Here is a 16,224-nt window from a genome sequence, read left to right on the forward strand (position 1 = left end):
TTGAGAGTAATGATTGTTTCATTCGTTGTATTTGCATCCTTATTTACTTAACACGATAACTGGAATATATGTAATAGGCACTTATTCAATTATTTTTAAACCCTTATCTTTCATATTAGAATTAATATTAAGTATTGGTTCCAAGGCAAAAGAGCAGTAAGGACTACGCAATGGGGGCAAAGTGACTTGCCCAGGGCCACACAGCTAGGAAGTGTCTGAAGCCAGATTTGAACCCTAGACCTCTCTCTCAATCCTGGCTCTCAACCCACTGAGTTATTCAGCTATCTCCCTGCTTAATAAATTCCTGATAATTGGTAAGTGCATGTATTGATATGTGGAAGTATTAAATATATGTATATATATACATATATATATATATATGCATCTACAAACCTGAGAGACCCTTTTCTGATCTTCAGGTTCCCCCTCAAAAATTGTGGTACTTTGTGCATCAGCATCTACTTGGAATTGTATCTCACAAGACCCTATTCTCTTACTACACAAACCAAAGAGCATAATTTAAAGAAAAAAGGATTTAATCGGACAGCACAGCAATTACTGACAAGAAAGATTCCCTTTCCCACCCCCTCCCAGCCATCCATATCAGTTACATTCTTCCACCATTTACTGTACCATCATTAGGTCGGGGGGACATACACACAAGAAATGTAAAGCCTCCTATGGGCAGATCTGCCAGTGTTCTCTGATGGTGTCTCCACTACTGGGGGCTTTGCTGGCCAACCTTTCTCTGGTCTCTTCACTGAATTACAGCGGCTGCTCTTAAAAGTTCTGAGGATCCAGTTCTTTTGCTGAGATTCAAACTATAGCCAGCAGTACCCAGCGTGATAGCTAGGAAGGCCGGGAAGCATTTGTCTTTTGAGTGCTTTCTCTCCTGCTGCTGGGCTTTTTTCGTCTAAACTCTCATGTGACTTATGGTTAAAAAAAAAGTCCTTTCAGCTCCTTTCCATTGCTCTGATCTCAGTTATGGTCTACGCAAATCAGAGAATCTGGGTGGAGAAGCCTGAAATGCTGCTAACTTTTATTAAATATTCATCCAATGCACTTGGCATGGGTCACTGTACTAGATGCTGGGGTGCAGAGACAATAACAAAATAATTCCTACCTTTAAAGACCTTGACAGGGGAAGGTTGAGAAGAGGCAGGGGAGAATAGCAAGTGTAAAGAAAATACAATACAAACTGTATACTTGCACTAGCAAAGGCTTCCTAAAGGAATTGACACTTGAGCTGAGCTTTCAAAGAAACTAAAATTCTATGAGACAGAGGCAAAGAGGATGTGCATTCTAGGCATGGACAGCTGCCTGTGAAAAAGCACCAAGGTAGCTGATAGAATGTCATGGATGGAGGGCAGCTGGGTAGCTCAGTGGATTGAAAGCCAGGCCTAGAGACCAGAGGTCCTAGGTTCAAATTTGGCCTCAGACACTTCCTAGCTCTGTGACCACCCTGGTTGAGTCACTTAACCCATTGCCTAGCCCTTACTGCTCTTTTGTCTTGGAGCCAATATGTAGTACTGATTCTAAGATGGAAGGTATGGGTTTAAAAAAAAAAGTTCTGCATAGTTTTCATGTGTTTTTTTCCATCATGCTTTCAATTTGTCACATTCTAAGAGATTTATAATACTCTTCATTCTGTCACCATGTTTTGTACAGAATTCATGTGTCCTTTTAAAGTTGATATTTTTTGCTTCTCTTATGCCAATTGTTCTTGACCTGAGCCAGGGGGACTTCAGAGACCTCTCAACCAAGGGGCCTTCCCAGAAGATTAAATCTAGCTCAGCTTCCGCTAGGAGGCCTCCTCCAAGATGAGGGGCCTCCTTAGAGGCTAGAACCTTTATTTATTTATTTTTTAATTTTTATTTGGTCATTTCCAAACATTATTCATTGGAAACAAAGATCATTTTATTTTCTTCTCTCCCCTCCCTCCCACCACCTCTCCCATAGCCCACGCGCAATTCCACTGGGTATCACATGTGTTCTTGATTCAAACCCATTTCCATGTTGTTGGTATTTGCTCTAGAGTGTTCATTTAGAGTCTCTCCTCAGTCATATCCCCTCCACCCCTGTAGTCAAGCAGTTGCTTTTCCTCGGTGTTTTTACTCCCACAGTTTGTCCTCTGCTTGTGGATAGTGTTTTTTAGAGCCCTGCAGATTGTTCAGGGACATTGCATTGACCCTAATGGAGAAGTCCATTACCTTCGATTGTACCACAGTGTATCAGTCTCTGTGTACAATGTTCTCCTGGTTCTGCTCCTCTCACTCTGCATCACTTCCTGGAGGTTGTTCCAGTCTCCATGGAATTCCTCCACTTTATTATTCCTTTGAGCACAATAGTATTCCATCACCAACATATACCACAGTTTGTTCAGCCATTCCCCAATTGAAGGGCATCCCCTCATTTTCCAATTTTTGGCCACCACAAAGAGCGCAGCTATGAATATTCTTGTACAAGTCTTTTTCCTTATTATCTCTTTGGGGTACAAGCCCAGCAGTGCTATGGCTGGATCAAAGGGCAGACAGTCTTTTATCGCCCTTTGGGCATAGTTCCAAATTGAGGCTGGAACCTTTAGAAGGGCCAAGGAAAAGGGAAGTCAGCCTTAACACTCACCCCATGGTTGCCTAAGGGAAGCAGTCACAGGACCCACTCTTCAGAACTCCTCCAAATCAAGTTTTACCACCCAAGTTCACAAAAGTAGCAAAAAAAGGTTAAAAAAAAAGAATGTCATAGATGGAAAATGCCATGACTGGAATAAAAAATGCATGAAAGAGAATAATTTATAATAAGTGTGACAAGAATAGACTTGAACCAAAATGTGAAGGACTTAATAGATTAACTGTAGCTTTTTGAGCAGATGAGTAACATGGTCAGACCTATACTGTAGGAACATCACTGGCAACTGTGGAGTATGGGTTGGAGAAAAGAGATAATGAAGGCTGAGAGACCAATTAGGAGGCTAGTATAGTGATCTGTATGGGAGTGAGAGAAAGAGATGACATTTTGCAAAGGTAGTCTTGATAACCAATTGGGAGCAAGAGGTCTTCCTTCCCTTTCATTCTGGTTCCCTGCTGTTCCCTCCAAATAAAATTGGATTAGAAAATCTCCAAGGGCTCCTTTTAGTTCCTTCTTATAGGGTGTGTGTGTGTGTGTGTGTGTGTGTGTGTGTGTGGTGTAAATATATTCCCATCCCCATTTCTACTCATACCATTCTGTCCCTGTCCCTAGTGCTAGTAGTCAAAGCACTGAGGGCAGTGACAAGGTAATTCTAACAACATTCTACCGTATTGTTCAGTCATTTTCAGTTGTGTCTGCCTCTTCATGACCCCTTTTTGGCAAAGATACTAGAGTGGTTTGCCATTTCCTTCTCTAGTTCATTTACAGATGAGGAAACTGAGGCAAACAGAGTTAAGTGACTTGCCCAGAGTCACACAAGTAGTAATTGTCTAAGGTCAAATTTGAACACCTAAGGTCTGTTGTGTCATCTAGCTACTCATAAGATCATATTCTTTAGGGCTAAAGAGGACTTCGAGATTAGAGTACTTTGGCATCCTCAATTGAAAGATGGGGAACTGAGTCCCAGATAGTTTAAATATACAGTCAATAAGGGGCAGATCCCACATCATCTGACTCCATCTGAAAGACACCATTTCCTCATAACCACCCACCTTAGGCTCAGGTTCTGATTCTGTAGACTCTTCAGTCCTATAGTACCTGGCGTTGCAGCTTTCCTATCCCACTCTTGCAAAGTCCCTCTCTCTTCTGTCTGGCAGTAGGTGACCGTGAGGAGTGGAGGGAGAGAAGGTGGAAAGGAATGTAATCTCCCAAGATAGGTCAGGATCTGTCCCCTTGCATTGTATTCCCCAGACCCACCTCAGTCCCAAAAATGGTCCTCAAACAGTAACCACAGAAATAAATAAACCTCAGAAAATGAAAAGGGGAGGTTGTAGTGAATATCTGCTGCTGTTGCGTTGCCATAACAACCATTACCTCCGCATTCCTGGGCTTGCAAAATAAGGTACCAAGTTTCATGCAGGGGTCTGGAGGGATCTTCCGGCCAAGCTCAAGACTCTCAATTACACACACAAAAAACCCTCAAGACCCTGGCAGTTCTAAGGACTGGGAGTAATCCTACTTGTCTTAAGTTTCCTATGGTTTCAGAAGGCAGATGGCCCCTGGATAGGCTTGTACCTTACTCACACCTTCATCAATATGTGTGTACATGGGTAGATTATTCTCCTAGAAATGTTGTAGAGGTAGGAAAGTATGCAGATAGATCAATGATTATCGATATATTTTGTTGCCTATATTTGATAATAATAAGGTAGGAGATTTTGTCTTTTGGTATCCTGACCTCTTTCAGATACTTTAAGAATGATTCTTAAATGGCTTCAAAAACTAGATGGTCTAAAAAAAAAACAACAAAAAAACTAGATGGTCTTCCAACAACAATTGGCAGTTATATAGTGATTTGTTGCTTTACAGATCGCATCCCATTTGATAATCACAAAACCCTGGGAGGTAAGTGAACATTTTTTTAAACCCTTGCCTTCTGTCTTAGAATTAATTCTGTGCATTGGTTCCAAGGCATGGGAGTTAAGTGACTTTTCCAGTGTCACACATTTAGGAAGTATCTAGGGCTAGATTTGAACCCAGGACCTTCCATCTCTAGCCCAGTGTGTTTTGTCACAGAATGAAGCTGCCTTTCTTTGTCTCTCCCTCATTACCTAGCATAAGTTCTTTTATGTAATAAGGGCTAAACAAGTGGAACACATTCTTGTTTCCATACTTTCTTTCATGCTGTCCCCTATTCTTGGCTAAAAGCATTCTTTTTGTCATCCAGTTTTCCTCTGGCACTTTATCTGAAACTCAGATTCCTCCCTCTCTCCCTCAGTTCCTCCCTCTCTCTCACTCTTTCTTTCTTTTTCCTTTCTCTTCCTGAAAGAAGGAAAAGGAGAGAAAAGACAAAACAAAAAAAGTTATAAGGAGAAAGCCTAGAAAGCAAAAAAGGGAACTAAACAACTAAGATGAGAAGAATGAGGAAGAAGGCAGCCAGAGATAAGGAGAAACAGAGAGGGGGGAGGGAGGGAGAGGGAGAGAAAAGAAGAAAAGAACCAGAGAGAGAGGGAAAGACAAAGAGAGACAGACAGAGGGAGAAGGAAAGACAGTCAGAAACAGAGATTCAGAACCAGAGAAAAGGGCAGACAGGCTGATGGAAAGATGATGGAGAGAAGCAGAGATAGAGGGAAGAGAAAGAGGAGAGAGAAAAGGAGGTAGGGGAGAAGGGAAAGGAGAAAAAGAGAAAGAGAGAGAGAGAGAGAGAGAGAGAGAGAGAGAGAGAGAGAGAGAGAGAGAGAGAGAGAGAGAGAGAGAGAGAGAGAGAGAGAGAGGGGAGGGAGGGAGAGGGGGAGGGGGAGGGGAGTAGGGGGAGAGAACACTCACAGGCACAGATCACATGACCAACAAAATGGAGGACTAGACTAGACATTTTCTCCAGCCCTCAGAAGCTCTCAAAATTCCTCCAAATAAGTGTTACATGCAAGAAGAAAAGGAATTGGTATCATATTCATAGATCAAGACACAAAGAACAAGGTAACAATTTGATGCCTGAAGATCTTTCATCCTCCCACCCACCCCCACCCCACCCCCACCTCTCCAGTCCAACAGTCCCCTACTGGGCCCAGCCCCCAACTTGTGCTTCCCTGCTATAAGAAGTAAAGGCCCTGTATAATTGGGAGGGACTCTTTATTTGTCTTTCTGTCTGTCTGTCTCTCCTTCTCTCTCTCTCTCTCTCTCTCTCTCTCTCTCTCTCTCTCTCTCTCTCTCTCTCTCTCTCTGTCTCTCTGTCTCTCTCTGTCTCTCTCTCTGTCTCTCTCTCTGTCTCTCTCTCTCTCTCTCTCTGTCTCTCTTTCTCCTTTCCCCTTTCTTTTCTCTTTTTTTTGTGTCTCTTTCTCTGGTCCTTACTCTTTACTACTTTCCTGGGACTGGTCCCACTGATTTTTACACTTTGGATTTTAAAGAAAGATTTAAAGGACCACAAGAATAGTTCGTTATAAATGGGGCAACTGGGTGGTTCAGTGGATTGAGAGCCAGGACGTGAGGTCTTGGGTTCAAATGTGGCCTCAGACACTTACCAGCTGTGTGGCCCTGGACAAGTCACTTAACCCCCATTGCCTAGCCCTTACTGTTCTTCTGCCTTAGAACCAATATGTAGTATTGATTCTAAGATGGAAGGTAAGGGTTTTTCTAAAAATTAAAAATAAAAGTTACAAATCAAAGGTTGGAAAAGGAAAAAGTTAAAACCTGAGCAGACCTTCACAGTGGCTTACTATATTGCTCCAAATCTAGACAGGGGTTCTAATTCCTAATCATCCAGTTTTCTTTGACTCACTAGGGATGGATCTGGAGTTGCTATAGTGTCTCAGCAAATAGCTAGAGTTCTCAGTCCCACACCAGGAACCATCTCTGATAGACATTTCTATCAACAGATTTATTTCGATCCTGTTGTGTTGGACTCCTGTGCATCCTCCCTCCTGATCCTCCAGCCCAATATTTGTCAACAACAACAAAAAAAGTAGTTTGGAGGTTCAGTGGATAGAGCCTTGGATATGGAGTCAGAAAGACAGTGAGTTCAAATCTGATCTCGGGTACTTACTAACTATAAGGACCCTAGGCAAATCACTCACATCACTTTTGAAGTTTGCCTCAGTTTCCTTTTTTATAAAATGGGGATAGTAATACACCTACCTCCTAGGGTTATTGTAAGATAATATTTATAAAGTATTTTGCACAATGCCTGACATGTTAGTAAGTACTATATAAATGTTAGCTATTGTTTATTTTATAGACATGTTAGATCACCATTTCCTTGTTTAGATGTTAACCAACTATGTTTTAACCTCAGGATTTGCTTAAAACTGATGTCAACCTTCTTGTTTTATTGTCAGGCTTAAATTTAAAATGTGTAGATTTCATTCTCTTCTTCTTCATGAGGGAATCAGAACGTTCCTTGCAGGCATTGTGATGTTTTCCATGGTCTTTTAAAGATTGCTAAAAGGAACTCAGCAATCACATCTGTCTATTCTTAACATTCTGAGACATCATTTGTTTGGGTTTGATCATGTTAACTCAGTAAGGACAGGTAGATATTATTCTAGATAAAGAATAATTTTCTCAACATAGCTATTACATATTATATAGCTATATCTATTTATTCTAGATATATCTAGGCTAGTTCTCTTCCTTAGTTTTTTTTAATGCCTATATTTTTGTCTGTCTTTTCCAGTCCACATTCAATAATCATTCTCCTTGTCAGCAAAAAGAATGAGTCAGCTAGCTTTGCTTTCTCTCTGTTGTCAGTTCTTTATCCCTATCTATACCAAATAGTGGCCCTATTCTTTCTTTGTCTCCTCTTTCCTCTAATATAGCTTTTATTTTTTTGAAGTTTATTATTTTTATTTTCTATGTTAATAAGCATGTTTTAATTCATCTGTCCATCTCATTACCTTCATGTTCCATGGAGCAAACTAAAAACAAAGTAAATGTCCTTAATACATATCCACATAGTTCAGCAAAACATATTTCCACCTTAGCCATGTCTGGAAATGGATATCTCAACATTTGAAGTTCATCACCTCTTTGAGATAGTGAGTGATAGTTTTTATCTTCATTTTTTTGGACTTACTATTTGATATTCCATTATTTTCATAAATCACAGTTACTGTTCCCCATTACGACAGCACCTCTATTTCCAATTTTTGGCTACTAATAATACGGAGCTTCTATAAACAAATTTGGCATAGATCCATCTCCTTTTTCTTTGATTTCTTTTGAAGTATAGGCCTAGTCGTAGTATAGTTGAGTCAGAGGGCATGCATGGTTTGATAACTTTTTGAGCATTGTGCACACCATTTTAAAGACCCCTTTTTTAAAAAAAAAATCCTTATCTTCCATTTTAGAATCAATTTTGTATATTGATTCCAAGGCTGAAGAGTGGTAAGAATGAAGCAATGGGGGTTAAGTGATTTGCCTGGGGTCACACAGGTAGAAAGTGTCTGAAGCCAGGACCTCTTATCTCTGTGCCTGGCTCTCCAACCACTGAGCCACCTAGCTGCCCCTAGTTTTAAAGCCCTATCGGCCTAATTCCAAATCACTCTCCAGAATTGTTGGTTCAGTTCACAATTCCACCAACAGTATATTAGTATCCCAATTTTCCCACATCCCCTCCAGCATTTATTATTTTCCTTCTCTGTCATATTAGCCAGCCTGATATGTGTAGGGTGTTATTATAATTTGCATTTCTCCAAGCAAGAGCAATTTAGAGCATTTTTTCCCTTCAGTTATCTATAGCCTTGATTTTTTCATCTGAAAACTGCTTATTCATTCAAAATTACCTTTGACATTTATCAATTGGGGAATGATTATATTCTTATAAACTTAGCTCTGTTCTCTATATATTTGAGAAATAAGACCATTATCAGAGACACTTACTATAAAAAAAAATTTTCCCAGCTTTCTCATTTTCTTCTAATCTTTGTTGCATTGGTTTTGTTTTTGTAAAACCTTTTTAGCTTGATAGCAGCAAAGTTGTCCATTTTATGTCTTGTAATGCTTTCTATCTTGTATGGTCATACATTCTTCCCCATCTATAGATTTGACAGGTAGACTATTCTCTGCTCCTCTGACCTGCTAACAGTAGTACCCTTTATATCTAAATCATAGAGCCATTTTGACATTATCTTGGGATATAGAATGTGATGTTGGTCAATGTCCAGTCTCTGCAATGCCTCTTAACATTTTTCCTAGCATTTTTGGTTTCTTGTCCCAAATGATTTCTTGTCCCAAAAGCTTGGGATATTTAGGTTGATGAAACACTAAATATTTGCTACTATATATTGTGTAGCTAATCTGTTCCACTGATTCATACTGCTCTATTTCTTAGCCAATACCAGAGTATTTTGATATAATTTGTAATTACAGACCTTCTTTCACATTTTTCAATAATTCCTCTGATATTCTTGATCTTTTATTCTTCCAGATGAATTTTGTTGTTATTTTTTCTAGTCCTATCAAACAATTTTTGGGCAATTTTATTAGTATAGCACTGAATAATTAGATGGATTTGGGGAGTATTGTCATTTGTATTATAATGGCTCAGTCAACCCATAAATAATTAATATTTTTCCAGTTGTTTAGATCTGACTTTATTTTTGTGAAAAATGTTTTGGAATTGTGTTCATATAATTTCTGGGTTTGTCTTGGCAGATAGACATCCAAGTATTTTATATTATCTACAGTTAAGTAGAATTTCTTTTTCGATTTTTTGTTTCTGAGCTTTATTGCTGATGATTCATATGGATTTATTGTATATCCTACAATTTTGCTAAAGTTGTTAATTATTTCAACTAGTTTTTTAGTTGAATCTTTAGAATTCTCTAAGTATACCATTATATCATCTGCAGAGAATGATAATTTGGTTTCTTCATTGCCTATCTACTTCTTTTATTTCCCTTTTCTTTTCTTATTGGTATAGCTAGCCTTTCTAGTATAATATTGAATAATAGTGGTGTTAATAGGCACCCTTTCTTCACTCCTGATCTTCTTGGGAAGCCATCTAGTTTATCTTTATTATAGATGTTTCCTGATGGTTTTAGATATATACTATTTATAATTTTAAGAAAAGTTCCATTAATTCCTATGCATGTTTTTAATAGGAATGAATGTTATATTTTGTCAAAGGCTTTTTGTGCATCTTTTGAGATAATCATGATTTCTGTTGGTTTTGTTATTGATATAGTCAGTTATGCTAATGGTTTTCCTAACACTGAACCAGCTCTGCATTGCTGGTATAAAGCCCACTTGGTAATAGTGTATGATCTTAGTGATATATTGCTATAATGTCCTTACTAGTATTTTATTTAAAAATTTTGGATGCAGTAGAGCCTAAATGGTGGCTTGGTGGAGGCAAAAGCTGAAACCACTCTAACAATCCTTCTAAACTAATCTTTAGATAGTGTCTCAAAACAATAGGAGTCAAAGCAGGATAGAGTGAGCTCTCCTACTGAAACCAACTTGAAAAATGGGCAGAGAGAGTTGTCTTTCATGGAATAAGGGGGACCCAGAAGCAAAAATGCACACAGAGGAGTGCTGGCCAACCACCACCCCCTCCCGTCCTACTGCGCCAGATTCCGAACCTGGACATAGACCAACTTTGGGATCCCAGGACATGGGCTACACCAACAGAAGAGCATCTCAGATGCAGCCCTTGAAGTCCCAGGTCCTGGCACCAGCCCGCAGTGAAGTCCAGAAGTCCATAGCACTGGGCCCTTTCAAGTCTCTGAAGCTGCAGTGAAGATTTAGCACCAGGGCAAAATAACTTTCAGTGCCTAAACCTGCAAGCCAGCAGAGGAGACAGAATCAGCAAGCAGCTTTCAAAATTTCCAATCTACAGGCAAATAAGTTGGGGAAATGAGCAAACAGAAAAAGAAAAAAAAAACAATCCTCAAAAATTTCTACAGGGAAAAAGAGCAAAGAACAGAACCAACTGGGGTGGTGAGATCCAAGAAACCACATGCAAAACTTAAAAAAAAAAAGAAAAGAGAATTGGTCTCAAGCTCTGGAAGAACTCAAAAAGCAAAATAAGACAAGTTGAAGAAAAATGGGAAAATAATGCCAAAAAAATAACAACTTAATACGCAAAATTGGTCAATTGGAAAAAGAGGCACAAAAATCCAGTGAAGAAAAGAATGTCTTGAGAAGTAGAATTGGCCAAGTGGAAAAGGAGGATCAAAAAATCATGGAAGAAATTCAGTTTTTAAAAATTAGAATTGGGCAAATAGAAACTAATGATTTCACAAAATATCAAGAAACAATAAAACAAAATCAAAGAAAAAATCAAAGAAAACATGAAATATCTCATTTAAATGACCTGGAAAATAGATTCAGGAGAAACAATTTAAGAATTACTGGACTACCTGAAAGTTGTGACCCCTCCAAATGCCTAGACATCATATTACAAGAAATTATACAAGAAAACTGCTCTGATGTTATTGAATAAGAGTGTAAAATAGAGATTGAAAGAATCTACAGATAACCTCCTGCAATAAATCCCCTAATGAAAACTCCCAGGAATATTGTAGTCAAGATCAAGAGCTCCCAGGCTGAGGAGAAAATCAAACAGCCAGAAAGAAACAATTCAGGTATCAGGGAGCACTAGTCAGGATTACACGGGATCTGGCATCTTCTATACTAAAGGACCACCAGGCTTAGAATATGATATTTAGGAAGGTAAGAGAACTGGATCTACAACCAAGAATCACCTACCCATCAAAACTGACTATATACTTTCAGGAGAAAGTATGGGCATTTAATAAAATAGAAGAGTTTCAAACATTCTTAAAGAAAAGACCTGAACTAAATGGAAAATTTGATGTCCAAAAACAAAATTCAAGAGAACCATAAAAAGGTAAGCAAGAAAGAGAAAAATAATTAAGGGCTTCAATAAGGTCAAACTGATTGTATTCCTATATGGAAAAATGGTATCTGTAACTCTTAAAAATTGTTTTCATTTTCATAGTAGATAGAAGAAATATATATGGGCAGAAGTTATGATATTAAGCTGTTTAAAATGATATACTTTTTAAAAAAAAAAGGAGGGGGGAAAGAGGATGGCACTAAGAGGATTATGCAGGATCTGGCAGCTTCCACATTGGACCAGAAGGAAGGCTTAGATTATGATATTCCTGAAGACAAAGGAACTGAGTTTACAATCAAGAATCACCTACCCATCAAAACTGACTATATTCTTTCAGGGGAAAGTTGGTCATTTAATAAAATAGAAGTTTTCAAAACATTACTGAAGAAAATACCAGACTTAAACAGAAAATGTGATATCCAAATACAAAATTCAAGAGAAGCATAAAAAGGTAAATAAGAAAGAAAAATTTTAAGGACTTCAATAAGGTCAAATTGTTTATATTTCTATATGGAAGGATGATATCTGTAACTCTTAAAAATAGTTGTTATTATCAGAGTAGTTAGAAGAAGAATATATAGAGGGTGTGGGAGTAAGCTGTTTAGCATGATATGCAAAATGTTTGCATCAATATTTATCAGCAAAATTAGTCTATAGTTTTCTTTATTTTTGCTCTTCCTGGTTTAGGTATATTTTGAGCATATATTTTGCTTTCTAGAATGGCCTGATCAATTTATAGCTTCTGCTAACAGTGTTTTAGTGACTTGGTTTCCCACAGCCCTTCCAACACTTGTCAGTTTCCTGTTTATCAACTTTCCAGTCTGAAAGATATAAGATTGACTCTCCAAATTGCTTTAATCTGCATTACTCTAATTACAAGCAATCTAGGGATTTTTTTCATATGATTTATTAATATAACTTTTAAAAAATCTTTTTTGCTGTCCTTAGTATTTCTCATTAATCTCAACTCTTTCTAATATTTGGCATTTTGATCCTTTTTTATCTTTTTTTTAGGGAGAAATGTGTTATTTACCTGCTTCATTTACATGCTTTCATTGAGGATTCCATTGGACAGCAAGCATCTTTGGACAGAGCATCTGACTTCCAGCCGAACTTCGGTCACTGTCACACTCAGGACAATCTTCTTACTAAAGATCCAGTACCATATTCTCTCCATCCTGGCTGGCACCTGTGGGGATGAGGGGTGGTGTTGAAATATATGAGGTGTTCAGTTCCTTGTTGTTTGGAAGAAGCATGTAACATTGCCTTCTGTCTTCCTCATCTTTATAATTCCAGGAGTATACTTATGGTCCAAACTCAACCTTGACTTTGAAGCAGACATCATGGAGATTGAAGGCAAGGTCCCAGTGTCACAATGGACAACCATGTTCCTTGTATCCTCTAGTGATCTCAGCAAAATCCATCCACACTAAATGAATCATCTTTGGAGAATAGTTTTGGAGTTTTTCACAAAAGACTTGAGAAATCATTAGCATATATATGTTATAGGTGGAAATATCCTGTACAGGAAACTGTTCCATTTTCCCTAGCAAAAGTCTTTGGGTATCTGGAGAAGCCACTAAGTAAGGGCCAATCAAATGGAGAGGGATCCAGAAGAATGGGCTCTTTCTGTCCTCACCTGTTAGGAAATAGAGCAAATGTCCATATTTCCTTCAAACAAACATCCTGGAGTCAAAGTCTTTGTTCAAGATATACATAGGATGAGTCTCAAGGAGATGAACCTAGGCTTGGGCCTGTACTCAGGTCCTGAATTTTAGTGGTCACTTCAGGTTCCCCTGGTTAGGGGGGCAGTAAGGTAGTCTGGAATTATGTACTTTGAAGCAGACATCTTGGGGATGTTGATGGCAGCTTCAGTGGCCTTTATCCTCTATGTACATGTGCCGACTCCCATCAGTTCTGAATTTCTAGTTGAGAAGGTGAGTAGGCCCTGCCACTGGCTTTTCTCTTGCCAGAGGTCGGGCCCATTCCACAAGTGGCACATTTAGTTTGCAGTCCATGGAACCACTTGATCACCCCAATAATGAGAATTTCTCTTTCTTTAGGAAGGAATGCTTTATTTGTATGTCTCAGTGTCATATATGCCTCATAAGAGTTATTCCTTAGAAGGATTCCAGTGGATCATATTTTTCTATAAGCACATCCTGCTTCGAGTTGGAACCCTAGACATCTTTATTAGATGTTACAGTCTGTATACAACAAGATGGACTCTGAAGAGGTCTTCTCACTCTTTTCCAGTGGGATCCACCTGGCCTAGGTCAAGGGCAACTGTCAGAAAGGCTCAGTTGTACCTCTGGGGAACAGCTTATCCACAACTGTTATAGGTGGAAATAGGTCTGGGGAGGGATAGACCAGAAGATCTCTCCCTTTCTCCACCTTCAGCATCTTTCCCTTCAGAGGGCCGGGGTGTTTCCATATCCAGAGCCTAGGATGTCAGCATGATCCTCACCCAAAATGTCCCTGAAGGTCCAGAGCCATGGAGTCGGTGCTATGGGAGCAGCCCAAGGAGAGAAAGAGGCAAGCTTCTTAAGCTTGTCATTAAAGGTCAAGGGTCACATTCTTTTCATGAGTGTTGGGGCACAGGCCACAGTTGGGTTTGCAAGGGCCTGAGGGGAGAGAGAGTCCCAACACCACCTCCCTGGTAGTAGACATTAGGGGCCCACTGAATGAGATTGCCCAGGTCATGACTGTTTTGATGGAATAGGGGAGCTTTGCCTCTCACCTCTGAGTAAACTCTTGTGGTGTCATGCCTTTCACCCCAGAGAATCTTCTTAGGGCATTCAACAGGTCCTGGGCCTGCTTCTCTCAACAAGAGGAAAGATTCAGTAAGTCTGTCCTGACTCGTCCCTCTGTCCTGACCTGGCACTGACAGTGCAGGGGTAAGACTAAGGGGGCAGCACACAATAGATTAAAGAGTATATTGGGTTGAAGCAGGCATCAAGAGCAAGGAAGAGACAGAGGGTGAAGGCTGCCAAGGGTTCAAGACCTTTCTAGGCTATGCTCGTAATTGGGAGAGATCAAGGAGGCTATTGTCTTTGCCACCTTCCACACATTTCTTGCTTGGAAGGAGAGAACTTGGGAATGGCAGGAATCTGAGAGTGGCAACCAAGGCTAGGGACAATTCAAAGTCTCTCCCCCATATCGACCAAGGGAGGGGATCCAGGAGATAGAATTCTCTTTGTCCTCACTTGGTGGTGGTGACTTTCAAACAGCTCTTCTGAGGACTGCTAACTTGGAGAGTGCTAATCATGAAAGATCCCAGTCTCCACAGCAATGAGCCAAGAAAGTCAGCCTAGTCTGGAGTCTGGACACCAGCAATAGCTTCAGGTTTCTAGTGTTAGGGGGAGTGAGAAACAGTCCATCATTATGTACTTTGAAACAAACACCACGGGGGTGTCGGGGGACCCCTCAGTGTCTAGCTGCGCAGCAACCATTGTCCTTTATGGGCACAAGTCCACACTGTCAATTCTGAGTTTCTAGTTGAGAAGTTGCTTGGGCCTTGCTTCTGGCCTAGGGGTTGTGGCCTCCTCCAGTGGAATTTCTCTTTCCGGAAGCTAGACCTGTTCCACAAATGACCTTCTCCAGATAAGAAACTGATACTGCCCTGTCCATTACCTGTCCGTTGTTTTAGGCAGAAATGAGTCTGGGGAGGAATAGACCATGAGATCTCTGTCTTTCTCCACCTTCAGTGTCTTTCCCTTCAGAGGGCTTCCTTGTCCATTACTTTCCTGGGGTCTTCCCAGGGGGTCTCTGCTTAGGCCATGTCAGCTGAGGGGTTAATAGAGGCAGGCAGGAAGGAGAAAGGGAGGGAGGGGGGATGGAATGTTCCCAGGGAGAGGTCTGGACTGGGACCTCTAGGCTTGTACCACTCCCTAGACCTCTCCCTGCCCCCTGCTACTTCCCTGGTAGTCCACCCACCTCTGCCTGCCCTACAAGAGGACAATCTCCTGACACTGTTTTTAAAGGGTCATTCCCTGTGGATTTGTATCAGTCCTTTTAGAAATAATAAAAACTTTCATTTATAGTGTACAAATTACAACCCACCCACACCTTCTGATCTTTGCAACTATAGTCCTTGTTCAGTAAATCATCCATAGGGAGACCCCTTAATATGCTGTGGGGCTGCCTCCAGATCTCTTGATAGTATGTGTATACCAGTGGAGCCTAAAGGTTCCAATAACCAATAATACCTTTCTTTTGTATTGGTTCGCTTACCTTTTTGGGGCTACATCTTTTGTAATGATTTCCCGGCACAGTTTTTCATTGGTAATCTGCTGTGGTCTATTTATGCCCCTCTTGCATCTTTCCATTGTTCTTTGAGTGAATGATTTTCAGCTTTCTTTGGAAACCATAGTATTCCATGCCCGGCCTCCATATTGCATTACAAGAAGACTAAAGCTCTTGCAATATAAACAAAAAGAAGAGTAAAACAAAGTCAGATGCTAAGAAGTTGTAAAGACCCCAGAGGAGAGAGGAAGAAAGATCTCATTTCCTGGAGGGAGGCGAGAGACAATGATGGAACTACTGCATGTGCTGCAATTAGATAGTCCCAGAGTTGGCTTGCTTAAGCATTTGTCTTTGTTACAAAGGAAGGTTTTGGTAGGAAAAGGGGGAGCAATATATCCCAAACCCATGTTTTATAAAAAAAAATAAAATAAAAAATAAAAAGTAGTCATGTTTTCAAGTTGGTTCTTGAAAGGCAACTAGGTGACTCAGTGGATAGA

At 39.9% G+C, this 16,224-nt stretch overlaps 1 long non-coding RNA gene across 1 annotated transcript; it reads left to right on the plus strand.

Annotated features, from left to right (window-relative positions):
* The first annotated feature begins 5,450 nt into the window (after positions 1 to 5,450).
* LOC103093237 (uncharacterized) lies at positions 5,451 to 13,548 on the plus strand. The gene is made up of 2 exons (XR_008915084.1): positions 5,451 to 5,601; positions 12,497 to 13,548. It is a non-coding gene; the product is annotated as an uncharacterized LOC103093237 (long non-coding RNA).
* The last annotated feature ends 2,676 nt before the right edge of the window (positions 13,549 to 16,224 follow it).

The sequence above is a fragment of the Monodelphis domestica genome, chromosome 1 (genome assembly GCF_027887165.1).
Source record: "Monodelphis domestica isolate mMonDom1 chromosome 1, mMonDom1.pri, whole genome shotgun sequence".
In the NCBI taxonomy this organism is placed as follows: domain Eukaryota; kingdom Metazoa; phylum Chordata; class Mammalia; order Didelphimorphia; family Didelphidae; genus Monodelphis; species Monodelphis domestica.